Source organism: Adiantum capillus-veneris, chromosome 18 (genome assembly GCF_014529385.1).
Source record: "Adiantum capillus-veneris isolate H3 chromosome 18, ASM1452938v2, whole genome shotgun sequence".
NCBI lineage: Eukaryota > Viridiplantae > Streptophyta > Polypodiopsida > Polypodiales > Pteridaceae > Adiantum > Adiantum capillus-veneris.
In genome coordinates, this window is record NC_140948.1 from 61,520,567 (window position 1) to 61,539,242 (window position 18,676).

General features: G+C 41.5%; 4 pseudogenes; 2 read left to right on the forward strand and 2 right to left on the reverse strand.

The window, feature by feature from the left end:
• Positions 1-6,903: 6,903 nt before the first annotated feature.
• Positions 6,904-13,465, forward strand: LOC147435753 (uncharacterized; annotated as a pseudogene).
• Positions 13,466-13,487: 22 nt separating this feature from the next.
• On the forward strand, positions 13,488-13,850 carry LOC147435754 (nitrate reductase [NADH] 1 pseudogene; annotated as a pseudogene).
• A 1,489-nt stretch (positions 13,851-15,339) lies between these two features.
• LOC147435755 (uncharacterized) lies at positions 15,340-15,707 on the reverse strand (annotated as a pseudogene).
• A 748-nt stretch (positions 15,708-16,455) lies between these two features.
• LOC147435756 (uncharacterized) lies at positions 16,456-17,171 on the reverse strand (annotated as a pseudogene).
• Positions 17,172-18,676: the final 1,505 nt, after the last annotated feature.

Consider the following 18,676-nt stretch of genomic DNA (forward strand, 5'->3'; position numbering starts at 1 on the left):
CCACTTAGACTGATATGTCATATTTCCTGTAGCACCAGAATCAACAATAAAAAGTGATCCATCACGTACATGAAGTATTCTGTCTGGAGCAATTGAACATAGGATGCAGCTTGTTTCTAGTACAATGTTGTTTCGATGTTCAGTAGCATATACTCTATTCCGATCTGTGTCAAATGGACGCTTATAGCACATATGAGTGGGATGATCAGATCGTCCACAATATTCACAACAAGAAGAAGAAGAGTCTCTAGATAAACGTGGTTGTTTTGTGGTAATATTGTGTTCTTCATCATATTGACGTGCCCAACAATCATCTTCAGTATGGCCATTTCTGTTACAGTAAGAACATTGCTTATTAAGAATTTGGGACAAGAGAAAATATTACCGTGACGGCCACCTCTGCGGTTTCTTCGAAGAAAATAAGCAAAAGTATTTTTATATAAGCATGTCTAAGCTGTCTACCCCACCATTACAACCCTTGATCAAAACTTTATTAAGTTTTAAATATTTCCTTAAACTGCCAAATAAAGAAGCCCTCCTATATCCTATTTCCTTCCTAATGTGTAATTTTTTGAGCTTTAAGCAATTCAAGCTCAACTGAGCACTTAAAAAAAGAAGAAACAATTGAATGCCAATGCCACACTTCCCTTGAAACAATAGCGCAAGTTAAATAAATAAGATTTGTCATGATGGTCAACCCCTCTGATGTTTTTTTCCTAGAAAACCATGTGCAAAGGATACGCCAAGGCTCTTTGTAGCTTTTTTAAGTTTAAATTTATTCAAGCTCGATTAAGTACTTTAAATAAAATAAAAAAATTTGAATGATAAAAACTCTTATACTCTTACTTTCGATGCCTTTACTTGTGCATGCGCACATTCGCACGCACATCCCCCCCAAAAAAAACACACACACATACACATTTTTCCTTGCTGAAGCCAGACTAAAGAGTAAGATACATCCAATTCAAACTACAAAAAAGCACAAACGACCTTTTAATAGCAATTTGTGTGGTTTCTTTATTAGTGCTTCTATGTTTGATTTTGAGGTCCACGAAGAAAGAAATGTGATAACGACTAACTTTTTTTTTTTTTTTTAAAAAGCAAAACTCACAATTGTGAGTGGATTATATTGAGTAGTCCACCCTTGGTCAAAACTTTATTAAGTTTTAAATATTTTTTAAACTTAAATTGTCAAATAAAAAAGCCCTCCTGTATCTTATTCCCTTCTATATCCTATTCCCTTCCAAATGTGTAATCTTTTGAGCTTGAAGCAATTCAAGCTCAACTGAGCACTTTTTCCAAAAAAAAAAAAGAAACAATTGAATGTCACACTTCCTTGAAACAATAGCGCAAGTTAAATAAATAAGATTTGTCACGATGGTCAACCCCTCTCATGTTTTTTTCCTTGGAAAACCATCTACAAAGGATACGCCAAGGCTCTTTGTGACTTTCTAAGTTTAAAGTAATTCAAGCTCAATTAAGTAGTTAAAAAAAATAAAAAAAATTGAATGATAAAAACTCTTATACTCTTGCTTATGATGCCTTTACTTGTGCCTACGCACCCACCCCCCCCCCCCCCCCCCCCCCCCCAAAACCAAAAAAAAAAAACCCACGACAAAAAAAAAAAACACACACACACACAAACATTTTTCCTTGCTTAGGCCCAGACTAAAGAGTAAGATGCGTCCAATTCAAACTACAAAAAAGCACAAACGACCTTTTAATAGCATAATAGCAATTTGTGTGGTTTCTTTATTAGTGCTTCTATGTTTGATTTTGAGGTCCACGAAGAAAGAAATGTGATAACAACGACTAACTTCTTAATCAAATTGTAGAACTTTGAGTGTGCAACTAACTACAATGCCATCTAGAAGAAGAAAAATGTGCGTGTACCTATAAAGGCCAAGCACAAAGGTATTAAAGGCACAAACAAACAAGGGAGTTTCCAATGGTCCTCTTTCCTCAAAGCTTCAATGATCAGGATTCACGGCAACAAGGTGCAGCTTTTTGGCGACAAAGAATCACGTGCAATGTGGAGAATTTGTAGACCTTAGAAATTTTGGGAATGACAAGTGTCCTATAACAATAGTATTATAATCCTTTTGATAAAGACTTGACTCGGAGAAGTTGGAAGCCTCCAAACTCAAATCACGTGCAATGTGGAGAATTTGTAGACCTTAGAAATTTTGGGAATGACAAGTGTCCTATAATAATACTATTAAAATCCTTTTCAACGAGAGCTAGCTCAGTTGGTAGAGCAAGTGCCCCTTGTGTCAAAGGTCTTGGGTTCAAACCCTCTTGATAGCTCATATGACATGTAGACCTTAGGGGCTGTTCCCCTAGTCCAAATGATGGATTGGCCACCCTAACACGGCTGGGATGACTTTTGAGAAAAGAGTTGCCATCTTCATTGTTCACCTCTCCTCTATTGTAGAACCGGACAGCCAGAGTTTGAGAAAAACTTATCTCAACTTTTGCAGACCGTTCGTACTCTCGATAATGCACCGCCAGGTTGTCCTGATCATCGGATTGCGAGTTTATATACACTCACTATTGTGAGTTTGGGAAAAAAATATATCTCAACTTACATTTGTGTGTGTTAGAAATCCATTAGAAACCCATTAGCACAAGAGAAGGTAGAAAATCCTCCTACAATTTCCATTGCATAGAGTAAAAATATGAGAAATTAGCTAAATTTTGTAATATTTATTTATAGGTACGCCACAAAGACGATCAATGTATGTTTAGAAAAATATTTTTTCTAAAAACATCAGGACATTGGAGGTTGAAATCGGCCATTGCTTATGCATACTTCAGAGATTCCTCTGGAGATTCCTTACCACCACCCTTAGTACTCACACTCTTCCTCTAAAGTGGGAAGATCAGATTCGAACAGGTGCTGGTCGTGGTGGAAGATGTAGTGGCAGTTTTTGTGAACCATTCCATCGCTTAGATGATGATGATGCAGAGGTCAACCCCTAATGTAAAAAAAAACCTTGAACAATCTGCACCGTGGCCTTCGCAGTCAGCTCCAATCACCAAGGCACTCTTCCTCGCTCGTTTGGCTTGTCGCATCCCTCCACTGCTCGCGAGAGGCCTATGCAAGCTGCAGCATGTTCCATCGCCCAACTTCACCCTCTGCTTCGAGGGCCTCACGTGGCATCACCAAAGATTCTTCATTCCTTTATATTATGAAATCGTTACATACTTTTGCTTGTAGTAAAAGCTGCAACATGGAGAAAAACTTGCAAAAGGGTTTGCCTTAGAAACCTCTCTACATGTGTGTATGCCAATACCAATGTTCAACAAAAACTCGGGGTTTGGTGCAATTTTCACTAGCTAAAATTGCAAGATCCTAGCTAGATTCCAAGCTTGCTTTGAAGAAAACTCGTAAAACTTGACAAGATTTAATTTAACTACAGGCAAGTATTTCGAATTTAGACCCAAGTTTCGGAACAGTTTTAAGTGCACCCTTATTTTTGTGTTTATTCTATGTAATGAATGGCTAGCCTGCTTGCACCCCGAATGGTGCTCCCCCCTTCCTCGTGCCCTATCCTCTACGAGCCACTCTGTTGCTATTGCAGCAAGGGAGTACCTGTTGTACTTGGGCATGATCTGCAGCACTGTACTAGTACGAGATAGAGAGCACAGCTTGTGCACACGTTGTACTCCTCTGTTGATTGGGCCTCGCGGATGCAGGTTCGCCTTGTTGCGCTCATTTCCACCTGCGCCCTTATGGTGCCGTTGATTCCATCCACCCGAGCATTTTCGTCATGCTTTTACTTCACGACAACACACATACACAAGAGAGCCTGTGTGTGTGTGTGTGTGTGTGTGTGTGTGTGTCTGTGAGAGAGAGAGAGAGAGAGAAGAGAAAAAGAAGAAGAAGAGAGTTTTAACGCCGAGGAAACTATCCCAAGAGACAAATATCTGGAGATATTACAGGTGGAAAGCAAGAGGTTTTTTTTTTTTTGCCTTGCCTTTTCCTCTTGAGCCCCAAGCCAAGGCATCTCTCTACATTCCATCTAATCCAAACGTTTGGACTACGTATTGACTTTGTATACGTATATACATATATGTGTATTTGCACATTATGTATAAGGATCTTCATCCTAGCTCTACTACTCCACTCTGATATTTTATTCTGACTTTCAAGAGATTCCTCCCAACCATCCTTATGTCCCACTCTCAGTCTTCGTCAACCTTTGCACTCACTTGATTTCTCTAAAAGGGAGAAGTTAGATTTGAACATGCACAGCTATGGCTATTGTAGCCAACCCACCATCGAGCCTGAGGCTGCTGAAAAACGTAAGCCATATATTAAAAAGAAATATCTTGAGCATGGTTTGTGCACTCGACAATCAACTGAGAATCGCAAACTCTGCTCGTCTGTCTCCTGCCTTGACGGGCGTCTCGCAACCGTTCTTGGTTTGTCCAGTGCTTCAATGAGCGGGACCCCTCACGGCCCTTTCCCTGTTAAATTGACCTCCTCACATCAACTCAGATTCCCTTGTTTTATTGATTTTACCCCAGCTGGTACCCTCTACTTGCACACATGTATGTATGCATGGGCATGTATACATATGTGTTTTATGTTCATGTATAGCACATGTATGTATGCATGTGGATGTGCATGTGTATGTGTATGTATATATGTGTATAACACACGCACACATACACCATCGGCAAAAAAGACACAGGTAGTAATTGAAGGGATCGATGATTAGGAGTGCCCATGAGAGCCGGGGAGGATCCCCGGGGGATTCACTTATACTTACAAGGAGATGTCACCTACGTGCAAGCATATAGGAAAAACCCCCTATTTACTGATCCTATAGCACTAACCTAGCCCTCTATCTACAAACGCTAAAGCAATCATCTACCCCCTTTTCTACGATGTTTGTATAGTCAACTTGACGCCCTATGTAATATATATATGGGATTTAAATCTCTCTATTATATTTCTGTTTTGTCTACTCGCTTTGCTCTTTGCTTTTCAGAGCTTGAGAAATGGATCATGTAGTGACAAGTGAATATAAGCAAAGCTTGCCTACTTAGCACAACCTAGATCTACTAGGTAGTAGATTTCAACAATGGTGGAAGATCCCTCTACAATGTTAAATTGCAAAGCAACCACCACTTTCCTTGTTCCTAAAGGTGCTATGTCAAAAATTAGTGTCTATGTTTCACTAGGAAGGACACTATAAACTAGGAGTATAATTAGCCCTCAAGCAATGGCACCCAACTCCTTCATCCTCTCTTAAAAGATCTGGCATGCTATATCAATTTCTTCTCATTTTGTTTATCACCTTCTAGCTCAATTAAATATATCTACATAATAGTAATAAATTCAACATCTAAATAGTCATTGTTTGGTTGCTTTGAATACAAAATCTCAACAACAAGAAATGTTGCATACTTTCCCATCACGAGAAACCAACATTTACATTTTTTTCTCATATTAGTTGTTATGATTTAGATAAGTGAAACTCAATGCTACTTTTATGGTCCATCTTTGACACATGAAAAAGTCATGAGGTGTAGTGTAGGCTACCACACACAGTGAGGGGAACCCAATCATCAACTTGTATGCTCTAAGAGAAGGTTTTTGATATCCTACTTGTCCACACATGATTAGGTTCAACGCATAGCTGAGTGGGTTAAAGGGTTGTTGGGTAGAAGAAAAAAATAATAATGATTGCCTAAGATTCGCAGAGAAGCTTTAAGATATGAGGTAACATTACCTTGTGTGGGCTATCATTGAAGGATAGGGCAAGCAAGAGTTATTCACTGAAGGATAGCTACAAGTTGAAGGAGGCCATTGTAAAATACAAACCTCAAAAAATATCAAGCCCTAGATGGAAAAAGGGCATGCTTTGGATGTCAATATGCTATTGAAGAGTGTGAGAAAGAGCCTTGCTGGAAAGGATTTGAAGCGGTAATGGATGAGAGACACTTGCAAGAGAGTAGAATGCAAAACAAGGGACACAACATTGAGAGGAGACAAAAGGGGTGTATTGTGAACCCTTAAGACGATTAATCTGTGTTGAAGCTAACAATTTTGCTATGCCCCATCTTGGTTCTCACAACATCCGCTCGTTGAATGACCTTGTGGGGCGGGGGGGGGGGGGGGGGGGGGGGGGGGGGGAGAGAGGAGAGAGAGAGAGAGAGAGAGCATGATGTCAAGGACTAGCAAAAGGGGAAGGCTTGAGGGTGCTTGCTGGTCCGAGCACACTGAGATATCATGTCCACATGAGGAAAGGTATGTAGCAGGTTGTGCATTGATCAAATAGTGAAGGCAACTGGAAATTAGAGGGGGACACAAAGTTGTCCTACTGATAATGGGAGGGAATTTGTTTTTCGGAAATTTTTATAATAGAAAAGGCATATTTTCCTACTCCTAAGGTTTCCAAGAGATATCTTGAGATTGTAGCCGGCTACTTCCCTTTTGTCTTTGCTAAGGGTGGCAGTTTTCCTTCTGTGTTGTTTTCATCGATTGTATTTCCCATTTAAATTACATTAAAATTGTCTTTGAGATAAAAATATTACGAGCTTGAAAACATTCACTACCAACTTTACATCTATCATGCACATCAAAGTGTTATGTGACAGCAAATTTTTTTAATCCAAAGAACCACAAATATTACCTTTGAAGCCATTCAAAAGCTCTTCGCTGTTGGAATTCAAATTGGCTACTACCCCTCAAATAACGCAAATACTAACATCACTTTACTACATGCACACTCACATTAAGATTGCAATTAGCCAATGTTCAAACATACTCTCTAGAAAGCTGGAAGAGTTGGAAGGTCGCATATTTGAAGACTTGAGGCAGTGGGAGGGAAGTGTTGTTGCCACTGAGATGCAAAGGTAAAGGTGACAATTGAGTTATGTGGGAGGTAAATGTCATTGCCACTGAGATCTGAAGGTAAAGCTGCGAATTTGGGGTACTGGTGTTATCGCCTATTTCACTATGCTGGAGGGCTGGCCGTTGGAAGCTCTGTGTTGGAGAGGGAAGGGAGGCAACATACCAAGTGCACTACTGAGTGCACATCTGTCATAGGTCCCAGGCTGTTGATGGAGAGAGAGGGTGAGTGCACACTGCACACCCCTCACAAGCTTCCTACAGCCTCAACAAGCTGGAAGCGACCCCCAAATTACAAGGGCAAACTTGATAATATTGCAGGTGTTGGCAGGTTTTCTACATTTGGTGGACTCTATCTGCAACCCAAGCAAGATGTGAGGTGGGATGCGGTGAGGCTTGACTCTTGCTCTTGAGCTTGAGCTCGCCAAGTTGGGCAGACCATCAAACACCCTGGGACATTGCAGCGGCTAGCCTCACTACACTCTCAGTGCATGCTTGGTACTTGATGCCAAGTGCTCGCCCTCTCGAGGCTCATTACTTAGTGGTCACTGTAGGGCTCATTATCGAGTGCAGCGGCTAGCCTCACTGCACTATTAGTGGATGCTTTGTACTTGGTGCCGAACGAGTGCTCCCCCTCTTGAGGCTCATTACTTGGTGCTCACTGCCCTCTCTGACATCCTAATTTGCCCAACTCCTACGTACCTATAAAGAAGCACTTTGGGCGCCAAATTCCAATTTTCTACGGTAAAGATTCCAGCTAGCTTGCAACACACACACCATTAAAGTCTTGAGGACTCCTGGATATTGGAATTTGGATCCACCAACCATCTTGCCAGACACTCGTTTGTGTGTGTGTGTGTGTACACATTCATTTCCCTTTATCTTTGACATAACCGTCTAAAGTCCTTTTATAATTCATTACAATTGGCAAAATCTCCCTCTTATCTCTATCTAAACCTTCTCATTTCCTTTTGGATCAAGTTCTCTCCTCCACCACCTTCCCTTTCAACCTCAAGCCAAAGTGCAAGTGGTCGATCCTTGCCGGCTCAAGGCTAAGATGAGGCACACTTTTTCCGAACACTGGTTCCAAAGCAAAATTTTGCCGCTCACTTGTGTTTTTGGAGATTCAATGGAGTCGCTTGATTTAAAATGGGTGCCACTTAGTCTTAGTCTTAGACTGGGTTGAGATGGAGCAGTGGCAAAACATCAAGTAGGGGCATCAAGCTTATGCGGTGTGAAGGTATTGGCTGAAAGTTCACAATATCTCTTTGGACCCACCTTGGAAATAGACGGCATCTCTCCTCGAAAGAACATCTTGGGCACCCTCCTATCAGCATGAAAATGAGTGTTGATCACGGGCCAATGCGTAAGTCCACTGCTCTGCAAACCAACACGTCAAGCTTGATTCGGTACTAATTTTCCAGTGAATGGGCCTTACCAAAAAGTTTTTTCTTGACTAGAGATATGGAAGACGCACTTAAAACTCTCCTAGTCTTTGGATCAAATGTGAAAGATTTGCCCAATTTTGCAGTAACGATTGTAGAATTTTACTATTTTTCTTCAAGGCAAGGTCAAAATCTAGCTAGGATTCGTAGTTTTAGCCAACTAAAATTTAAAATAAACTCAAGTCTTGCGAGACTACATGGAATAAATCCAATTGGCAAGAAAAGGAAATTATGGGCCTTGTAGCTGTGATATATGTAACCTCCTAAACTAGCACATCTACCTTAACAATGATGTTAAATACATTAAAGGTAGGAAATTTTACCATTGAGGGGCATAAGGTAGAGTGCTCATACCTTAGAATGGAGCATCAATCTTCCATTGAAGAGATGCAAAAAAATATCGCATAAAGAGATGTTGGCATTACAAAAAGTAGTTGGAGAAGTTCTAGAGAATTTTGGAAGTATCGATTAACATTTGCCAAATTTGAGAGGTATTTAGGGGCCTTTTGAGATTTGACACTTGTCCCCATCGACCCACCCCCACCCCCTTTTTACCTACGATAAGTATAAAAAATAAATGGGGGTTACCCCTATTGTATACGCTTATGGTACTCGTATTAAAAATCCCTCTTCCTTACACTCACGTGATACCATACGGAATTATATAGTGAATCCCCCGGGGGAGGATCCAAGACGTTGAATAGTAGCACCATGAGGAGATAAGGCCTGGTTCAAATGAGCCCGACAATAGTTTTTATGCTTTTCTTTTACCACGGGCTCCTCTGTTTATACAAGACTAAAGAAGATTTTTTAATAAAAAGATGCAACAACAATGCATCCAACATGTGTAGCTCACGTGGTGAGGGAGCTGACTCACAACCCAATGGCGTGAGTCTTACCCTCGCAGTCCGTGTTGAAAAAGTACCTGAAAGCCGAGCTCTTCTAAGAGAAGCGGGAGGGGGGGCCTCAGGATTATTTGACACCATGTGTGTTAGGTGGGATTGACGAATTAATCCCCAAGTGATCGTCATGTGATCACAATCGAAGTGAACCCCAAGGAAACTCAATGTGAACATCAAGTGATCCCCATGTGGTTCCCAATTGAGATGTGATCACCCTATGAACCTACCTATTCCAAAGTGATCATCGTGTGACCCCAACCATTCTTAAGTGATCTCCGAGTGGTCACCGTGTGCCAACCATTCCAAAGTGATCTCCAAGTGAACACCGTATGATTCGCACCCTGTCACTTTTGCCATATCATACTATGTTCTCACCCTCTTTTCAAGTGGCGCACGAAAGCTTAATAGGAGAGCCGACGTCTTTAGTGTGGGAGGTGGTGGGTTCAAATCGTGGGGGTAGGCCGGCTGAAATCTTTCAGAGATCCTAGACCGCCGAGGGGGGGGGGGGGGGGTACTCGCCAATTTTTTGGTGGGTCCAAAAATGCTGCTCTTTTCTTCATCTCAATTGGTGTGTACCACAAGGTCCCTTGTTCTTTCCTTGGCGACGACCCATTTGAACCAGGCCATCTTTTACTTGCCAATTCATACTGCCATGTGGCTGCCTTGAGCGCCGTGGATTAGCTGTGTCACTTATAGGCGTAGACGAGGCACATACATGTGCATAAAGGTACATGAAGAAGCTGCATGGTGACGGTGCGTGTAGTGCTGGGGACAAATTCACAAGAACTTCGTAACACTTTTCTTGATGAATTTTCTACACGGAGGAAACTTTCCATCATCGTTTCCATGAAAGAAAATCATTCTCATCATGGAATACATGTTTTTTTAATTTGAGAATAAATATTACCTTTTGAGAATTGTATTTGTTCCATCTGGAGAACATTTTTCTCACATGAGAATGTTTTATTCAAAAGAAAATCAATATGGAAAATTTTCCCGATTCCAAAAACAATTTTCAAGTAAGAAAAACTTCATTTCCCACATGGAAATTCACACGGAATTTTTTCCTACCTAGGAATTAATGCAATCTATTTTGGGAAAAGAACCCACGTTAAAAATTCGACGACAAAACATCATTTCCACATGGAAATGTATGATAAAATGTTCAATTTCCGTATGATATGATATGTACGGTATGGTGTTATTTTTTGCGCAAAGAATTTTAGAGTTCTCCATCTTTTAGAAATTAGAGATAAAGGATGCTTGCAACACTTCAACTAATAAGATCATTTTACTAAGCTATCCTTTCCATAATTAATACTGTCCAAATTTGTTATTCACGCAAGTTTAATGGCTGAACATGATATAACTAAGCTCACACATATTTCATTGTCTATAGTGACTTTGACAAAAGATTGATGATAATTGGTTTATGGGAAAATTACCGGAACACCCCTCTAATTAGAAAAAAAATCCTTAAAGGCTTCTCAAATTTTAAAAATTCCCAAAATACACTTGTATCTATTTTGGTTCAACTATCCAAGATTTTTAATCTTTATTCCTTTTCGACAATTGAGGTCTGTTTTTACATTCTTAGCATGTTATTGTCACAAATCACCTCATAAATAAAGCACCTATGTCTACAAATATTAAAGCAATTCATCTCCAGAACTCCATAGCCAACGCTACATCTTTTTATATCTTTGGAGAAATTTAATTCACAACCAGGAGTATTTTGAGGTTTTATAAATTTGAGTGGTATTTTCCATAAATTAGAGGGCTATTTTGATAATATTCACTTGGTTTAAGTTTTTTAGCTATATTTTAATATTGGTTTCTTCAAAAAGCACAACGTTCCTTTAAAATTCTTAATGAGACGAAATAAGCAAGTATGTCGTAATGTTGTTTCTAATTTGAATGGAAAGAGTTGTATGCACCATGAGAAAACCTCAAGTGCTCAAGTCATTAAGATGGATCTTTTTCATCTTCTAAAAGATGAGGAAATTGATGATGGCAATCAAAAGTTTTTGTTTTAGATAGCAAGAAATGAGTTAATATGAATTAAAATGAATCAAACTTGCCATCTAGAAGAATGTTGGATGGTCTGAAAAGGATGAGGGTATACACTGCTAATTTTTGCCAGACAAACAGTAGCAGATCTCTTAAGTTCCATAAGGAAAGAAAAGCTTGGAAATTCCTTAAGACTGCTTCATCCCTTTGCTTCTTAAAGTCACTTAATTACTAGATAGCTTGCAATAAAATCATGTGAACAAAACACACAAAACTGATGACATGAGAAACCCATGAGACCTTACACCTTTAGAAATCTTGTTGAGATTCAACATACACACATATTGGCTCAAAATAGTCTGTTTCAACCATCAAAATAACATGATTCAAGTACAAGTAGTAGGTGTCAATAAACAAAGCAATGTCAATCCAAAAGCATTAACTAACTCCCACATTGACCTAACTATGTAAATGCCTGCAGACCGATCTCGGTTCCAATAGTTCGTAACAACAATCAATTCACCACTCAAGCTGCATACCTGAATACACAATAAACTCATTAAGAAGAAACATTTAAAGAAGGGATTCTTAAAACTGAGAAAAAATCACAAATAACTCACTTATGTGTTTCCTTGTTGCTCATGGGCATCCTCTTTGCTAGGAGTGACAACTAGTCACTAAAGGGACATGGAGGCTATTGTCAATGCCAAGACATAATTGTAGGCTGTCGGGATAGCTGCAAATGCAGTAGTGTTTGAGGGATTGAACAGCCCAAAAGTCGGAAAAGCAAAGCTAAGCAGAACTGCAGGTGGGTAAGAAGGGTTGGGCATGGCGCTGTAGCACACAGCCTTATGCTAGGAAAATTGGGGTCGTGTGGGTGTGCAAGGTGGAACAACGTGCAAGGAAGCTGCACAGCTTTCTCTCTCTCTCTCTCATTTGCAAATGTGGCCGCCAGTAAATGGGATAATTAAGTCATTTTTTAGCACATGATAGTGATAGACATTTAGTTTTTGCCATACGTTTCTAATCCGTTAATGAAGGCTAATTAGCTACAGCTAATTAATCTGACTACAGCTAATATATAATCGAAAGATACATTCAGGCAAATAGTGCACTTGCATGCAAATTAAAGCAAACCAATGAGAAAGGACCCCAACCAATTAGATCAGCAGCTGATCATGGAGAACGATAACGAGCAGCCAAAGGGAATGTCGATCTTCAGTAGCTTGCAGCACGAGCGTCTTCACTGTCCATGGAGGGGAGATGGAGCTGAAGCTAAGCAATATGGCCTGTACTAAGCAGTACGAGAGAGAGAGAGAGAGAGAGAGAGAGAGAGAGAGAGAGAGAGAGAGAGAGAGAGAGAGAGAGAGAGAGGGGGGGGGGGGGGGGGGGGAGGGGTGGAGAGCAGATTTCCATGTCTACAGATGCGCGCAATTACCCCTTGCTGCTAGCTAGAGAGAGAGAGAGAGAGGGAGGAGGGAGAGGGGGTCTGGACTCTGGCGCAATGGAAACGGCTCGTCAGGATGTATTCATGGTTAGCGTCAGAGCTCCAGCTAGTAATGCTTTGTCGTGCTCGTTGAGGCAGGTCTCGCCGCCTCGGCCTTCGGGCCAGCTGTAGGGTGGGAGCAAGAAAATCTACTAACATACTATGGCGGAGAGGGGTGCACTTTACATGTGGTGCAAACTGCGACGTTCCAAAAGAGGGAGAGAGAAAGAGAGAGAGAGAGGTGCCCTCAGGCACGAGTGTGCTCTGCATCAACACTGTGTATGTGTGTGTGTGTGTGAGTGAGAGAGAGAGAGAGAGAGAGAGAGAGAGAGAGAGAGAGAGAGAGAGAGAGAGAGAGAGAGAGAGAGAGAGAGAGAGAAACACGATTCAAAGTTCAACGGTTGAGTGCTCTTTTGTCACTACGGCGGAGCCTCTGCACCATCTTCCTCGCTATCAATGTTGCTGCTTGCCCACCCCACATGGAGAAGGTCACCCCCTCTTCCCTGTGCCACCATGGTACAGCTCATCAACCCCACCCAAAAAGCTCCTCGCTTTCTTCACAGCTCTAATGCGGATGTCTCCTCTTCTATCCGAGCTCATACCTCCAATAGCTCCCTTCTCTCCTCGTAGGATCATCAAAGCTCATCTCTCCGACGATGAAAAATCCTCCTCCCTGATTGGTAAAGCTCATCTCTCCGACGACGATACCCGCCCTCCCTCCACCAAACTTCACAGCTCCAATGGAGAGCTCAGATGAAGAAGTGGGGTACTTTGAATTGATGATCAAGGTGTGCTTCAAGGTAGTTTATTCCATGTTTCCAGATGACAGCTTGATGTCTCAGCATTTGGATTCATTTGAAGTGGGGGTAGGTGCTGTGGATGTGAAGGGGCCATTGGGACACATTGATGAATACATGGGAAGTGTGCAATACCATATTGAAGGGAAACCCTACTATATGAGGAAATGTGCAATGGTGGCAGGAGCGATAGGCATTGCCCCCATGTACCTGCTCATAAGAGCCATATTGAAGAACCTCGACAACCAAATGGAAGTGCATTTGTTGTTTGCGAACAGAACGGAGGAGGATAAAATGTTGAGGAAGGAGCTAGATGAGTGGGCAGCTATGCACAAAAGATTGTAATAAGTTGTCTATACTATACAGTGCAAGGGGATTACTTCATTATTGTCAAGCATGTAAGGCATGTTCACCTATATGTAGTTCCGATCCCTCTTCTTCCTGAGCTTACCTGTGTGAGTGCAATGCGATGGCTAGAAGAGTTGCTGACATGAAGGAGTACCCCAATTCACAGCTGGCCTCAAATCCTCAGACATTAAGGTGATTGTGGAGAGTGGAAATCTGTTGCTACTCTCATGGGAGCGGAAGGACGAGGAGCAACCAGCAGATGTGAAGGTAAAGTACTTATTGCTGGAGTGAAAAACTCTCAAATACATGAGGAAATTCAATTTTCCAAGTAATACAAATGTGGAGAACATCTCATGTGCATGCCCGCTCTCAAGGGAGTGGAAGGAGGAGGAGGAAGCAGCATATGTGAAGGTGAAGTACTTATCGATGAAGCGGAGAACTCTCAAATTCATGAGGAAATTCACTTTGCCAAGTGATGAAAATGTGGAGAACATCTCAGCTTTGTGCCAGGATGGAATCCTCACAATGATGAATGCCCCTAAAATCCTTCCACCTGCTCCACGAGTCATCTCTATCAGTGTCAAGTAGTAGTTGTCTGGCGGCCTCCTTTTATCAGCTTAAACACCTAGAAGATGGCGTTTGTCTAGGCCTTTCAACTTTGTGGGTTCCTTTCACCAATGTTGTCTGGGCTGTTTTCAACTGATGCAAAGCGAGGGTGTCTCTCTAGATGCAACATTGTCTGATGGAGTGCATTGATTGGCAGATATTTCCAGCAGGGTCAGGTCAAGAAGAGAGTCCTTTTCAGCTGATGCAAAGCGAGGTGTCTCTCTAGATGCAATGGAACATCTGCCAATGGGATCCTAGGACGTAGCTACATTCATGTGCGGACCACCTCCGTTGATTCAGTTTGCATGCTTGCCCAATCTCGACAAGATGAGCTCAGATCAAGAGGTGGGGTGCTGTGAACTGCTAATCAATGTGTAATATAGTGAAAAAAGCTCCAGAGAATTGGAAGTATAGGGTTGGATTTATAACAGAGAGCATTTTGAGGGAACATTTACCAATGGGATTGCCGGACGTAGCTGCATTCATGTGTTGACCACCTCCGATGATTAAGTTTGCATGCTTACCCAATCTCGACAAGAATGTTATGACAAGAGCCGATGCTATTAGTTTTGAGAATTTTTTTTGCCAAATTTCTAGACGATAGATTGGGGCTTCCAGATTCTTGACTTGCAATTTTAAGAGCTCTAGATTATAATAGAGACTGTGTATGTGGAATACGCTCATGTGGACCTTGCACTTATAGCCATGTGTGATGATATGGTCTCTTACAGTGTATGCACAAAAGACTGCAATAAGTTGTCTATATTAGACAGTGCAAGGGAATTACTTCATTATTGTCAAGCACGTGAGGCATGGCCGCCTATATGTAGTTCCGATCCCTCTCCTGCCCGAGCTTACCTACGTGAGCGCAATGTGATGGCTAGCATAGCTGTTGACATGAATGAGTACCCCAATTCATAGCTGGCCTCAGATCCTCATACATTAAGGTGACTGTGGAGAGTGGAAATGTGTTGCTGCTCTCCTGCGAGCAGAAGGATGAGGAGGAACCAGCTGATGTGAAGGTGAAGTACTTATTGCTGGAGCAAAGAACTCTCAAATACATGAGGAAATGCAATTTGCCAAGTAATGAAAAGATGGATAACATCTGAGGTGCATGTCTTCTCTCAAGGGAGCGGAAGGAGGAGGAAGAAGCAGCAGATGTGAAGGTGAAGTACTTATCGATGGAGCGGAAAACTCTCAAATTCATGAGGAAATTCACTTTGCTAGCGATGCAAATGTGGAGAACATCTCAAATGTGTGCCAGGATGGAGTCCTCAGGATGACTGTCCCTAAAATCCCTCCACTTGCTTCACGAGTCATCTTTATTAATGTCAAGTAGTAGTTGTCTGACGGCCTCTTTCATTAGCTTAAACACCTAGAAGCTGGCGTTTTGTCTGGGCCTTTCAACGTTGTGGGTTCCTTTCACCAAAGTCGTCTAGATGCAACCACATATGCTCTAGGCTGTTTTCAGCTGATGCAAAGCGAGGGTGTCTCTCTAGATGCAAAGTTGTCTCATGGAGTGCGTTTATTGGCAGATATGTCGAACAGGGTCAAGTCAGGAAGAGAGTTGTTTTCAGTTGATGCAAAGAGAGGTGTCTCTCCAGTTGAAATGGAACATCTGCCAATGGGATCCTAGGACGTAGCTCCATTCATGTGCGGACCACATACATTGACTCAGCTTACATGCTTGCGCAATGTCGACAAGATGTCGAGCTCAGATCAAGAGGTGGGGTGCTTTGAACTGCAGGAGCGACAGGTATTGCCCCTATGTTCTTGAAAGAACGTTGTGCTTGGCTCTACCTTGCTGTACATGTATGCTATATGTGGGAACTTCTTTAAGTACAAAAGTGTTTGAGGAGCTCCTGTCCGGGGTGTGGTCTCTTGGAATGCACTGATTGTGAATATGCCCAACTTGGGAAGGGCCAAGAATCTCTGGGCTGTTTTTGGTGGATGCAAAGCGAGTATGTCTCTCCAAATGCAATCACATACACTTGCATCATGAAGGCATTAGGGTGAGGAAGCTCTAGACTGTTTTCAACAGATGCAAAGTGAGGGCATCTCTTAAAGCAATCACGTACACTTGCAATTCTGTCCGAGATGTCGTCTAATGCACTGATTGGGGGTGGTGCCCAAGATGCTGATGTGGCCAAAAGGATTCATGATAATATTGTAAGCCAGTGGTTGTTGAAAAAAAACGTTGTGCTTGGCATTGTCTAGGTCGACATGTATGCCAGATGTGGTGCATTTCATAAAGCACAAAAAGTACTCGAGTAGCTTCTTGTCCCAGGTGTTGTCTCTTGGAATGCACTGATTGCGAGACATGCCCAACTTGGTAGTTCCAAGAAGCTTTGCGTTGTTTCGGTAGGTGAAAAGCAAGGATGTCTCTCCAGATGAGATTACATAAGCTTGACACTGCCTTGGTCGACATTTACGCCAAATGTGGTGCACTTCATAAAGCGCAAAAAGTGCTTGAGGAGCTCTCTGTCCGGGATGTCGTCTCTTGGAATGTGTTGATTGTGGGATATGTTCAACTTGGGCAGGGCCAAGAAACTCTGGTTTGTTTTCGACGGATGCGAAGCGAGGCTTTTCACTCCAGCAAGATGTATGGGTTGAGCCACCAAGGGATGTTTGTAAACAATCAGTCATTGGAATGAGAACCATAATGTAATAGCATTCGTGGCTTGCCGTGGTTATACTGCCTTTATGCATACTCAAAACACATGAGCATGTGTTGTGTGTGTGTGTGTGTGTGTGTGTGTGTGAGAGAGAGAGAGAGAGAGAGAAAGAGAGAGAGGCATGGTTCTTGACCTAAGTGGTCTAAGCCATGACCTGAGTGGTCTAAGCCACTAGCTTCATCCAAGGAACTTTAGTGCATATGTCCTAAAGTCCACCACTTACCCGACCATTCTAGCATTTGGTCAAAGACTCATTAAGTTTTAAGTACTTACTTAAACATCCAAATAAGAGCCCCTCCTATATCCCATCTCTTCCTAATTTCTATAAAGGCTAATTGTACTATTAGCAACTATATGTTTCATGCTCACATTTTAGATTTAAATGTCCTTTATTTAGAAATACGAATAATGAGCTTTCCTTTGTTTTATGGTGCCTTGTGACTATCCTTTCACTAGCCACTATTGATATCCAATTATGTACAAGGATGTGTCAACTACAAACATTCTTGGCTAACTTGGTTCTCGACACAACTTTTTGTGGGGCCAGAAAATGAGAGAAACAATAGTATTTCAAGACAAGTGCACACAATTAACCTGAACGATAACATAAAGTAACTTCAAAACAATGACAAAGTTCACTTCAAGTAAAGAGATGACACAATAAGATGGTAAAGGTTGTATTGCATTAATCAATTACATCAGCCCACTGACTTCGCATATGAGTTGTGTACTTAAGTGTTCCGTACATGAGAACAAAGCTAGGCTCTCTCTCTCTCTCTCTCTCTCTCTCTCTCTCTCTCTCTCTCTCTCTCTACCACTCTGTTGCTCCGACATTTGGCCCCTTTGTCTTGCCTTCCATTTGCAACACCTTTCTTTGCAGTTGTAAGTTTACCAGACAATTTCAACCGATTCTTGGTTGTTGAGATTTGGTTCCACACTAGAATGTCCATCTTGGCTTGGATGATTCTTGGTCTGCAATTGAGCCACAAAGTGACTAATTATATTTCCCTAGGGCTTGAGTATTCAAATATTACAGGCATGAAATTCCACGTTGTTAACTTTTGCGATACACCTTCTGCAGATAAAACCTAAACACATACATCTACAATATCAGAAGCTAAATACAATGTGCGTTTTTTAAATCCATAACTGAATTTGATTGCAATATAAACATTCAAAACTTTACCTCTTCCAAGAGAAAGTATTTGAACATTGTTGAATTTGGACCAACCCATATTGTGGCCTAGATTGCTGAAATGCATTGGAGTCAAGTTTCCCAACCATTGACCAGCAGCTTTCAAATAATTTTTTTGGAGGCACTAGTACTAATTTTCAATGTTGTTGAATATAGGAGAATCTGCTAAAACAAGAGACAATTAATATAGAATCCTTCTAATTTCAAAGAAAAAAGAGCTCCAATAAGTTATTCATGAAAAAAATACACTGATCACACATGTTTTGCAGGAACTAACACTTACCTCAGGATCCTTTGCCAACACTGAAAACTTGTGACCCTTCATAAGCCTTACATACACCCTTTGC